Source organism: Lycorma delicatula, chromosome 8 (assembly GCF_047948215.1).
Source record: "Lycorma delicatula isolate Av1 chromosome 8, ASM4794821v1, whole genome shotgun sequence".
NCBI lineage: Eukaryota > Metazoa > Arthropoda > Insecta > Hemiptera > Fulgoridae > Lycorma > Lycorma delicatula.
In genome coordinates, this window is record NC_134462.1 from 78998976 (window position 1) to 79013249 (window position 14274).

Below are 14274 nucleotides of genomic sequence, written 5' to 3' on the forward strand. Positions count from 1 at the left end.
AGTTATATTTTTCTCGTAAAAACAACTACATTTATTAATCATAAGTTTATTTTCATTTTTCTAATTAAAGTTATTATATTACACAACAAATTTATTTAAAAAAAAAAATATGCATTTTACATAATACTACATGAAATTGTATTATTTTTTTATAAGATATCATATATTACAATTCATAGACAGATAACCTCCTCTATGACCTATATAACCTCTATAACCTCCTCTATGAATCATGAGACCTTGCCGTTGGTGAGGGGGCTTGAGTGCTCAGGGATACAGAGTAGCTGGACCGAAGGTGCAACCATATCGGAGAGGTATCTGTTGAGAGCCAGACTAAGGAATGATTCCTGAAAGAGGGCAGCAGCTCTTTCAGTAGTTGTTAGGGGCGTGAGTCACAATGACTTAAACGGCCGTATCAACATCACTCAGTCCTCTGAGTACTGCGCAGCTGAAAGCAATGGAAAACTACAGCTGCTTTTTTTCCAAGAAAATGTGGCTCTCTGCATTTTCACATAGCAACAATGGAGGCGCCTTCCTTGGTAAAATATTCCGGAGGTAAAATAGTCCCCCGTTCGGATCTCCGGGTGGGGACTACTAAGGAAGGGGTCACCAGAAAATTAAAAAATAACATTCTACGAGTCGGAGCGTGGAATGTTAGAAGCTTAAAAAAGGTTGGTAGGCTAGAAAATTTAAAAAGGGAAATGGATAGGGTGAATGTGGATATAGTAGGAATTAGTGAGGTTCGGTGGGAAGAGGAAGGCGACTTTTGGTCAGGTGATTTTAGAGTAATTAACTCAGCGTCAAATAATGGGCAGGCAGGAGTAGGTTTCGTGATGAACAAGAAGATAGGGAGGAGAGTGGAGTATTTCAAAACGCATAGCGATAGAATCATTGTAATAAGGATAAAATCAAAACCTAAACCGACAACGATTGTTAACGTTTATATGCCTACAAGCGCCCATGATGATGATGAGGTAGAGTGTGTATACGAAGAGATTGATGAAGCAATTAAACACGTAAAGGGAGATGAAAATTTAATAATAGTTGGAGATTGGAATGCAAGCATTGGAAAAGGCAAGGAAGGAAATATAGTGGGTGAATATGGGCTGGGCAAAAGGAATGAAAGAGGGGACCGACTTATAGAATTTTGCACGAAGTATAATTTAGTAATTGCCAACACCCAATTTAAAAATCATAATAGAAGAATATACACTTGGAAAAAGCCAGGCGATACTGGAAGGTATCAGATAGATTATATCATGGTTAAGCAAAGATTTAGAAATCAACTCGTTGACTGCAAAACTTACCCTGGAGCAGACATTGATAGCGACCATAATTTGGTGATAATGAAATGTAGATTGGGGTTTAAAAACCTGAAGAAAAGTTGTCAGATGAATCGGTGGAATTTAGAGAAGCTTGAGGAAGAGGAGGTAAAGAAGATTTTTGAGGAGGACATCGCAAGAGGTCTGAGTAAAAAAGATATGGTAGAAAATGTAGAAGAAGAATGGGAGAATGTTAAAAAGGAAATTCTTAAATCAGCTGAAGCAAACTTAGGCGGAATAAAGAGAACTGGTAGAAAACCTTGGGTTTCAGACGATATATTGCAGCTGATGGATGAACGTAGAAAATATAAGAATGCTAATGATGAAGAAAGTAAAAGGAACTATCGGCAATTAAGAAATGCTATAAATAGGAAATGCAAACTGGCGAAAGAAGAGTGGATTAAAGAAAAGTGTTCAGAAGTGGAAAGAGAAATGAACATTGGTAAAATTGACGGAGCATACAGGAAAGTTAAGGAAAATTTTGGGGTACATAAATTAAAATCTAATAATGTGTTAAACAAAGATGGTACACCAATATATAATACGAAAGGTAAAGTCGATAGATGGGTGGAATATATTGAAGAGTTATACGGAGGAAATGAATTAGAAAATGGTGTTATAGAGGAAGAAGAGGAAGTTGAGGAGGATGAAATGGGAGAAACAATACTGAGATCTGAATTTAAGAGAGCATTAAAAGATTTAAATGGCAGAAAGGCTCCTGGAATAGACGGAATACCTGTAGAATTACTGCGCAGTGCAGGTGAGGAAGCGATTGATAGATTATACAAACTGGTGTGTAATATTTATGAAAAAGGGGAATTTCCGTCAGACTTCAAAAAAAGTGTTATAGTTATGATACCAAAGAAAGCAGGGGCAGATAAATGTGAAGAATACAGAACAATTAGTTTAACTAGTCATGCATCAAAAATCTTAACTAGAATTTTATACAGAAGAATTGAGAGGAGAGTGGAAGAAGTGTTAGGAGAAGACCAATTTGGTTTCAGGAAAAGTATAGGGACAAGGGAAGCAATTTTAGGCCTCAGATTAATAGTAGAAGGAAGATTAAAGAAAAACAAACCAACATACTTGGCGTTTATAGACCTAGAAAAGGCTTTCGATAACGTAGATTGGAATAAAATGTTCAGCATTTTAAAAAAATTAGGGTTCAAATACAGAGATAGAAGAACAATTGCTAACATGTACAGGAACCAAACAGCAACAATAACAATTGAAGAACATAAGAAAGAAGCCCTAATAAGAAAGGGAGTCCGACAAGGATGTTCCCTATCTCCGTTACTTTTTAATCTTTACATGGAACTAGCAGTTAATGATATTAAAGAACAATTTAGATTCGGAGTAACAGTACAAGGTGAAAAGATAAAGATGCTACGATTTGCTGATGATATAGTAATTCTAGCCGAGAGTAAAAAGGATTTAGAAGAAACAATGAATGGCATAGATGAAGTCCTACGCAAGAACTATCGCATGAAAATAAACAAGAACAAAACAAAAGTAATGAAATGTAGTAGAAATAACAAAGATGGACCCCTGAATGTGAAAATAGGAGGAGAAAAGATTATGGAGGTAGAAGAATTTTGTTATTTGGGAAGTAAAATTACTAAAGATGGACGAAGCAGGAGCGATATAAAATGCCGAATAGCACAAGCTAAACGAGCCTTCAGTAAGAAATATAATTTGTTTACATCAAAAATGAATTTAAATGTCAGGAAAAGATTTTTGAAAGTGTATGTTTGGAGTGTCGCTTTATATGGAAGTGAAACTTGGACAATCGGAGTATCTGAGAAGAAAAGATTAGAAGCTTTTGAAATGTGGTGCTATAGGAGAATGTTAAAAATCAGATGGGTGGATAAAGTGACAAATGAAGAGGTATTGCGGCAAATAGATGAAGAAAGAAGCATTTGGAAGAATATAGTTAAAAGAAGAGACAGACTTATAGGCCACATACTAAGGCATCCTGGAATAGTCGCTTTAATATTGGAAGGACAGGTAGAAGGGAAAAATTGTGTAGGCAGGCCACGTTTGGAGTATGTAAAACAAATTGTTGGGGATGTAGGATGTAGAGGGTATTCTGAAATGAAACGACTAGCACTAGATAGGGAATCTTGGAGAGCTGCATCAAACCAGTCAAATGACTGAAGACAAAAAAAAAAAAAAAAAAAAAAAAAGACAGATAAATCAAGAGATGTGTATTTAAAATAAAATTATGCCACATCTTGAGAACTGAATTTAGGAAAGTGACATTAATGTAACGTCGATTCTTTTAAATATTACAATTAAATGAAAATTTGGAATTCCAATTTATACAATTCAAAATTTCCCTTTTGTAAACTTTATTTGACCCTTCATTGTTTTATTTCGAAATTAAATTATTTAATTTTTCTCAAATTGTACTGTTTAATTTGAAATATATAATTTAAGTTTATTTATAAAAATCTATGATTTTTATACAATCTACTGGCCATTTTTTAATTAAAAACAATATAATTTATGATTATTCAAGATTAAATTTTACCAATTTTACGATTATAATTCAAATCATGAGTTAAATTTTACTTTGGCTAGTAGATAATGAAGTAACATTAATTGGTTATTTGTTGGAAGGCAATGGTGTGATTTTCTGTAGAAAACATACTAAAAATGAAACACTTGTTAATTGCTTCAAGGAAATTTGGCTTTAATAAATTTAATGAAGACGCTGATGTAAACTAAAATCTGTAGGAAAAAAGTCACCTACTAATACACTGAAATTTAAAAATAATTCTTTATTTTAGTTTTGTTTTTAATTTATTGGGGATTATTCAAGTAATTTATTGTGGATTATTCAATAATAGTCCAACCAAATTACACTTAGAGAAAAAAATTGTTATCTGCACTTTTATAAATGGAAATGGTAAAGGAGCTTATAATAAACGTAAAAAAAATAAATGCGTGAGCGGAGGTAGTGGAGGGGTGATTTGGGGGGTTGAGGGATTGAAAGAAAAATTGTTCCAATACAAAAGTTGTAGATCATGCAAAAATTTGCAACTTTTGAGTAGGTCACTTTTTAACATAACCTCAAAATTTCCGAGAAAAATTTTTTCTTTCGTTTTTTTATTTTTATTTCCTCAAAAATAATTTAACTTGGACGAAATTTGGTGAAAGTATACTTTTATGTGTCTTAAATAAGCACAAGTTTTTTTTACGTTAACTTTCACGGAAAATCGTAATAATACCATTTTTCAATCCTTTTCAACCTTCCACCACCTACGCTCACGCATTTATTTTTTTTAGGTTTATTATAATCCCCATTACCACATCCACTTATAAAAGCTCAGGTAACAATTTTTTCCCCTCTAAATGAGTTATTCGATCGGTCTAAGTAATCGTTACTAGTAATCAAACGAAGAAAATTGTTTTTTAGCTATAGAAAGAGGTAGAAATAAAAATCAATTAATTACAACAGGTGAAAATGAGAAAGATAGCAAGCAAACGCCCTTGCTCCATATATCAAAAAGCTTAAAAACCTGGCGGGTTTTTTTTTTGAATTAACTACGTTTTTAAACTGACTACAATACACTTTATCTTAAACTGCAAGTAATAAAAACTTTTTCTAGTCTGAACTATCTTTCATTCAAAATCAAGCTTTTTCAGGTATCGTTAGCAACTTTAAAGTTTTTTATGCCGTTGGATTTTTCACTGATATTTGGAATATTTTATGAAAAATCTTTATTATTAACGATTTGGTAAATACATATTTGTGTTTCTATTTTAAAGGTGCGTTTAAATTCATGTAGAATGTTAATTTTACCCATTTTATAGCTGTTGAAAAACAACTATACAATGAACAACTGGAAATGAACAATTTCTTTCTATACAGTAAGCAATATTTCACCTAAAATTATTTTCAACGCAGTATAATACTCGTAGCTAACAATAATCGAAAAGTTCATTAACAATAGCGCCAATCAATATGATATTATTGAATTTTCGAAAAATGTAAATTTTTTTCTGAGGGTTTTATATATATAATATCGGACAAGTCATCACGAGTTAAATCAAAGTTTATAAACCTTCGTGAGAAATAATGAATTTTGTTTATAAATAAGCATATTGCAATAAATAACATTTTGGAAATAATAAATTAAAAAAGTAATAAAAACTACTCCTTAATTTGTAAGTTGTAATAAAAAAAAACTAACAAAAAAGGCATAATTAAAAACAAAAGTTTTTCCTTTATTAATGTAGTATTATATGAAAACTTTACAGACAATTTTTTGTTTTAGCAGATCTCACTGTTTTTATCTTATTTTGTAATAGCTGGCATAAAGGAATTACAAAAGTACAGTAAAACCTCAAACTAATTATGCTTTCGCTTAGTAATACACAAAATTTAGTAATACATACAGAACAATTTAATCACGTTAATTTTTTATATGGAGAGAAATTATCCAATTCTAGACGTACACATACAATAATTCTGTTTACGTTTTAAACAGATAATTACTGTGTTTAGTCTTTATTGGTCGACATTTTAAAGATGAAAAACAGAAATTTTGAATTTAAAGAATGAATTCAACTATTTTACAAGGCTAACAAATTTTAAAATCTAAGCCGATTTTGTAATCGAAATGTATTTTGCCGTTCGTACAACGTCGTAATCCAATCTTATCTCTGGTAATATCTTCGCAATCTGATGGGGAAATACCTTTAAATCTTCTTATTGGCAAAGATATGGCAAATTAAAGATAGTCAGTTGACTTCAAAAGTTTGATTATTCTGCTTTTCGTAATTTAAAATAATTGATAATTAACTTTAAAAATATTTTTTTAACTAGTATGTAAAGTAATTATAATATGTTTCCTATGACTGCATATGGATCACCGTCTGACGTGGAGGAGTCAAGGCTCGGAGAAAAGGACGTAGCTTAACATCTTAATGTTGGTTAAATTTATTTAGACTTTTTTAAACTTTTTTTACACTTTTTTTAAACTTATTTTTTTTTCATGTCAATCCTAAACTTATTTAGGAAGATGTACTAGTTGCTTGGCTGGGGGTCGAAACTAACTTATAACAAGCAATTGTTGTACTCAGAGGTTCTGAAACCGATCTGGACCTACGGAATCCAACAGTGGGTACGACGACAAGCGAGAGTAACATCAAGAATAACAGTCGTACAGATTTTCAAGAACAAACTATTGGGAAATATAACAGTAGAACCATATTTGCCAAGAAAAACACTGAAATACAGAATTATCTGGGATTGCCAATCGTTCGAGAGGAGACAAAACGATCCGGTACAATTTACAAAATAATACTGAACATGAGAACAGGCTCGTGGTTAATAACGAGAACGTGAGGTGCCTATAGCGACTTTACATATTTGATCTGTAATTTCTTTGAGATTTGTGGTAAATCTGCACAACCCTAGAATATTGAGCATCGTCAAAATTTTTCATTTCGTTTCGCCATTTACTTTTGATGGTTCTTTGATTTGTTATACTTTTTCTTTGTTTGACCGACACTATATTCTTTGTGTGATTGATAAGACTTTTTTTTATGTTCTTTGTTGAACTTGATCAGTGTTCTTTGGATACATTTACTGTGTAAGATATCTCCATATATGCATATTTATATAATATATATATATATATATATATATATATATATATATATATAAACAGTTCTTTGAGAGATTTCAATGGTAACTTCTCTCTGAATGTCATTTTTTTGGTACTTGAATTTACTTATAATTTCGGTAAATTCGAACCGATTGTAAATTAAACACAGCGGCGAAAAAAAAAAAATTTAAATCTTTTTGGAGAAACCTGTAATTTAAATGATAGTACACGATTTTTTGTACCTTTAATTTCTTGTATATCGAAATCGTTGAATGCAGTGAAATTTTTATTTTTTTAGAATTATGTTGGGTCGAGATCCAGTATACATATATATATATATATATATATATATACATAATACATATATATAACATATATATACATAAAAGTATGGAATATTGCTTAGAACTTTACCCACTACTGCTAGGAAAGTTTTCAGAAAATCTTTGGGTATGTAGTTTATAAAATATTTGTTTAAAAAAATATTAAACTTACTGAGAGAATTAATGTTAGAGAGTGAGAAGATAAGTGTTTGATGTATAGAAAGCTTATTGAATAATTATTTACAAGGTTGGTTTGAACACTGTTATAATTAAACAATTATTTTGTATTTTATATTTTTAACTGATGTAGATCACGCAAAATCCCTCGAAATCATTCAATTTTACCTAAAACCTATATACAGCATCAACGTAAATTAAATTTATTACATTTTTAGTTTGCATTAGATAAAGAAATAGCAAAAAAGATTAAACAAAATTCACATAGAATGTAAACTGTAGTAAACTCTTTTGCTTTAATACATATTAAAATTATTCTTTTATTATCTAGTTTTTATTTAGAATTAAATTGCAATTTAAAACATTAGATCATGTTAGTGGCCCAGAAGAATTATAATCTAGAAGAATTATTTTGGTGTTATTAAATAATTGTAAAATGTTATACTACTTTCCGAGCATTGGTTATTTCTTCTTATACACTGGAAAAATACTGAAACACGAACAAAGGTTACTTGAGATTTCTTTTTTTGGGATGGGGTTAATTTATGTTGAAGTTTTATTGTAAAATTATCAACATTAAAAAAAAAAAAATTAAATTCAATATTCGCTATTTTTTAATTCTTTACTGTTCACCCACCGCCAAAATCACCTTACTAGATTTTTTTGATTTTTCTACATTCACTAAATTAAAATATGAAAAAGTAAAAAAAATGTCAAAAAATGTCTAAGCAATATGAAGGTATCTAAGAATTTTTCTTTGGGAGGGGATGAATTATGATGAAATCTTAGCATAATAATTTTAAAACAAAAAAAACGTTTTCAAATTTTTTATATTTTTACACTTTCATCAGTTCCCTCACCACCAGTACTGCCAGAATTTTTTTTTTGGTGTAACTTGTACTGCTACTACTACTACTACTACTACTACTACTACTACTACTACTACTACGCCTAGGAAGACAAAAAAAAAATCAATTAAAAATGTGCAATAAATAAAAAGATACCTTTTTTCAATTTTTGAGAAATGAGTAGTTTTGGAGGCAAAACATATTTTTAAACATGTTAAGATAAGTATGCACGCATGCACTAAGTTTAATTTATAAAGTTGGGTTCTTTTTGAAATATTTTGAGAAGATATACCCCAAGAAACTATATACGCTACCCATTAAAGTATTTACCCCCAAAGGTTCAACCAACAAACTGTCCCATATATACGATTCTTAGTACACAATTTCATAAAAATCTGTTAACCAGTCAAAGGTTAATAAGCTTCAAACATGCCAACACACGTCCGTATGAACATATCCCCGTTTTTTGGGGTCTCTTGACGAAACGACGAGAAAGAGAAAAAAAACGCGTTCCCCATTATTTGATTGATTACTATATTCCTTCTTGCAGCATAGTTCTAGAACTATCATGACAGGAAAGTAAAGATTGATTTGAATGGAATAAATAATTTACGTAGCTTATTTTTTTAAATTTTAAATACAGCTTAATTAATGTTGTTGAATGTCACTCACAAAATATAAATCTCTTTAATTCATAAGAAAGAAATTATTTTATAAAAAAAAAAAAAAAATCTTTAATAAATAAATACCAAGAAAAAAAAATAAGAGAGAGAGTGTAACCAAAAAACGTAGCCTATCCTCAAAAATATCTTTGATATCACAAACCAAAATTTTTAATTAAAATAAATAAGCAAACAAAAAAAAAACAATAAATCAAATATTATATAAAAAATAGGAAAACATTGCATTGATAGCAAAAAATCAGGACTTAAATACCTTCGCAGATTACAGAATGACTGCTATGTTTATTTTTCAATCCGTTACACCTCTATAAAAATTATTTTTATCAAAAGTTATGATTGCTAAAATATTAAGCCTTTTATTTTAAACGAAATGACAGTTCATTTTTTAAAACCGGTTAACAGATAGGCGAGTTATGTCATAAAATTGATGTAATTTTGTGTATGTTTTCATGTCCTCTACTTTAGGTTCAATTCGATTAAATAATAATAATAAATTTTATTTGTTGTTAATTCTAATATTGTAAATTAGTATCACTAATTAAGTAATCATTTTCTCAAAATAATAGACCTAATATTATGACACAAAATTACATCGATTTTCTCCCATAAGTCGACTATTTGTTAACCGATTTAAAGAAAAAAGGCATTGTATCAAAACAAAAAGCTTAATATTTTAGCAAATAACATAAATTTTAATAAAACTAATATTTATGGAGTTATAACGGATTGAAAAAATATATGGCCGCCATTTTGTAATTTGCAAAGGTACTTAGTTCTGATGTTTTGCTAATTTTAAAACTTTATTACGAAGTTGCTTACCAAATATTAACCTGATTCATCTATCCGAACTTGAGATATAAATTTTTATGTAAAAATAAATAAAAATGTCTGGATAGGGGGAGAACGAAAGAGAAATTGCCATTTTTCCTGAGAAGTTTTTTTAGTTTTGCATGTAGAATCCGAAAAAAGTATAGCCAGCACACCATTTTGGAAACATTCTGTGTGTATTTGTATATACATAATTTTTTTAATATTAAAAATCAATATCATAGTGTCTTCATAAATGAAATATTTTGCAAGTAATACTGGTTATGATTGAAACTATTCAAAAGTAGGTGATTAGTAGAAATTTTAAAGAACGTTGGACTGAAGTATGAAGCTATATACAATCTGTAAAAGAATCTCTGGTAGCTATGTTAATAATAGAAGATTCAAAAGCAGACTGATTTAGAAAGAAATAAGAGAAAGATATATTCTGCCTATGTTGTTTTTTAACTTAAATACAAAAGCCAAAATACTACTTATAAAAAATGAATAAATACCAATTCCGATTAATCATTTCTAGATTCAGGGGAATTGGTAAAGGTTTATACACTGACAAAAATATTAAAAAAAATTATTATTATTATTAAATAGCCAATACTCATTGAACAATATAAAACCAGTAATTTTACCTATCTATGAAATAAAACTATAATCATTTTTTTGAGTCTGAAAGTTTTTATTTTAGAAATAAGCTAGAAAATGTTTTTGCCATGTTTTATAAGTATTATTTAATAATATCAATAATAATAATAATAATAATAATTTAAAAAAAAAACATTAAATCAAAAATTATATAAAAAAATAGGGAAAAATGAAGAAACAAAATATAAAATTCACGAACACAACAAATAGTATCGGTACCATAAAGGCGCGTTTAAAATTTTATTAGTTTTTAATTTTAGAGGTTGAAAGACTTTGAAACAATTTAGTTACCTTTCATTAAATACAGTAATTTGATTATTTCGGTTTTGATTTCTGTTTCGTTTTTGATTTAACGTGGTTTTACTGAATCTTAATTTTTTAACGATTTTTATTCAAAGAGATTTTAGAAGGTGGAGAAGAAATATAAGTGATTATAGTCAAATGATATTAAAAAAAAAACATAATAAAAAATATTAAAATTTTATGATAATTTTAAATATGATACGGGAAACCAATCCTATTCATCTATATACCTCAAGCTTTCTTTTCTTCGTGTCAACATTACCTTTACATTAGATTAAAAGTAGGGCAAAGTAATGGAATAGCAGTTCGTTCATCTACTACATATTGGGCAGTGCGACCACAGCCTTCATAAATCATGAGGTCGAACAAAAGATAGCTAATCGCAGGGGCGGTGACGTCCTCTACTATACCATTCTACCTATCTGCCTAACGTTGCACTAAGGTAAGGTTAGCATCGGTGAAAGGGAGGGAGTAAGAAACCAAACCACTGAACCGGGAACGTAGTTCGACCTATTCACTATTATTATAATGCGACGTCAGCGAATCATTTAATGTTCTATAAATTTATGTTGCTTAAGACATTAAACATAATAAATTTATTATTATTTTTTATTCAAACACATTCGTTTGCAGGTTTAAATCTTTATATTCTTTAATAATTTTTCTTTATTATTACATTAAATGATTTAAATTAAAAATAAATAATGATTTCTTTAATTTATAAATTAAAATTACTTTATAAGAATGATATTATAATAAGCAATGAAAACAAATGGAAAAAATATAAAAATAGTTAGCAATAATATGGCAGGATGTAAAATAGGAGTAATATAATACGGTAACAGAAGAAGAAAGCCGAAGTAGTAGAAACGATTGAAAATTAGTCTTACAATTGTCTATATTACGTGAAAACATCTAAATTAATTATAATCATACAATATGAAACATTTCAAATGTATTCAAAATTTCATAAAATATATAGGAATACAATGAAACTTTGCATGTATAAATTAACTTAATTTATAAATCTTTGGCATCAGTTTACTAATACTAATACAAGACGTAAGTTATACTTTAAGAAAATTGTTAATATGCAGCATAACAAAAGAAAGAAATATAGAAAATTTTATGTGTATATTACATAAAATTGATGGTTAATGCTGGATAATATTGTCGACGGTGAATTTTAAAGTGTCGGTGAGTACTACACCTGGAAAAAATCAGATCGCCTGTTATCACAGTGAAATAGCTTTTTAACATGCAATAAACGATCTTTTTCACCAACTTATAATAGCAATCCCTCCCTCTTTAAACCTTTTGCAACAAACATTATATCATTCTGACAACAACACTATATAACTTCAGGGAAATGGAATAAAACTTTGAGCATTAAATTATTTACAAATATACAAAAAAAAAGTTTATAGTAAATAAACTATAAAAGTACTCTGTATCAATTGAAAGTATATCATAACTTTTATATAAATATATACAAAATATAAATTTATATATCAACTGAAAATTACTTGATTTATTATATAATAAATCTAAATAAAAATAATAAATATTATTTTATTTAACATGGAGCTCATAAAACAAATGATTGGTTTTGTTTACGAAATATGTTGGTAATTGTATTGTTTAAATTTCAGGCTAATAATGTTCATATTTAAAAAACAAAACAGAAATTTCTTTGTATCTTGAAATATTTATAATTTCAACAGATATAATACAGATCTATATTTGTATTATGCATCAACAGGTATAAGTAAAGCAGACCGCATTATAATCTACGTAACAAGAATACGATATTAATATTAAGATAAATCGTTAATATTAAAGGAAATATTAGAGAATGCATGAATTATCGATTATTGCACGTAAATTTTACACTGTGAATATAGGATTTTATAAATCACTCAAAACTTTTATGTAAAAATGAATAATCTAAAAAAAAACAACAATACTTCATAGCTAGATGTGTAGCTTACACAGATTATCATGTCTTGGAAGTTTCAAATATAGACATGAAATTTTCAAATTTTATCTACAAATGAAATGATAATTATACGGAAGTTAATGCAAGCAAATTGGATGTAAATGAAATACCTGATGTCAAACGCATGCAGAAATAAAGAATTTAATTTAGACGATAGTGGGATATAAAGATTAAAGTATTTAGTTACTGAATTAAAATGAAAAGTACGTAAAATTTTATTTCACTGATAACTTCTGATTTTTTCATATATTTTGTTCAGTCAGCGGTTAATAATTATTATTAAATCAAGATATTTAAATAAATTAAAAAAAGTTAAAAAGTTGAAATCGGATTCTAACCGATGTGCTTTCCCCTTGTAATATCCAAATATTTCATTAATTAAAATTTTATTTAGCTAAAACTCAGGAACCAATGAAAAAATGTACCACTTATAATATATCACTCGAAAGCTCTCAATCAAGGGATTATTACTGCAATTAAGAAAAAATTCCAAAAAAAACCTTTTATTTGTGGGTTTTTTGGACACTTGGTTCAGTTGACTGTAATCAAAAGGGGAGGTGCACAACTATACATTACAACTGTCCTAAATCCAAAATTTCAACATTCTACGGCTAATCGTTTTTGAGTTATGCGAGATGTATACGAACGTACGTAGATACGTACATACATACTGACGTCAAGCTGAAACTAGTCAGAAAGAATACAGGGATTGTTAAAATGGATATTTCCGTTGAAATCTAAAAACCTAAATTTTTCGCAATTACAATTCTTCCTTTACTTCGTACAAGGATGTAAAAATGTATATATATGTAATTTAATAGGCGTACAATAAAGTCAATTGTCCATACCAAATTTTTTTAAATTGCTTTTCTAATTACATTTTTTACCTCCAGTAATAAATAGGGCTCATACTTCTAGGAGTATGATTTTCGCTAAAGGTCCGAGAGGTCCCGGGTTCAAATCCCGGACGAGCCCAATTCTTTTTTTTATGGATCACAATTTTTATTTTAGGATTTTTAGTTAATTATGTATAATTGTTTTTTAAATAATTTTTATTGTTTTATTCCGTTGTGGATAAATTTTTCATTAAAATGGAGGACGTTTATAGATTTATTCAAATAGAAATAACAATATATGAACACACACAACCACCCAAACAACCACAAGAAAGTAATGTGGAGTACATGTCAGATTTTTTAAAAATCCTTTTGCTAATTACATTATTTACGTCGTAGAACTGACATGGCTCGTTGGTCTAGGGGTATGATTTTCGCTTAGGGTGCGAGAGGTCCCGGGTTCAAATCCCGGACGAGCCCTAAATTTTTTTTTCGGTTATAGTTATTTTTATTTTAGAAGTATTAATTAAACATGTATAGATATTTTGCAAAATTACTTTTTATTATTTTATTCCGTTGTGAAAAATTATTCATTAAAATGACGACGGTTAGAGATTTATTCAGATAGAAATAAATATATTCAGTATCTAATTCTAAGATATCTTAAAAAATAATAAATAATAAATAAATAAACATTA

General features: G+C 28.7%; 1 non-coding gene across 1 annotated transcript; it reads left to right on the forward strand.

The window, feature by feature from the left end:
- The first annotated feature begins 13984 nt into the window (after positions 1–13984).
- On the forward strand, positions 13985–14056 carry TRNAP-AGG (transfer RNA proline (anticodon AGG)). The gene has a single exon. It is a non-coding gene; the product is annotated as a tRNA-Pro (tRNA).
- Positions 14057–14274: the final 218 nt, after the last annotated feature.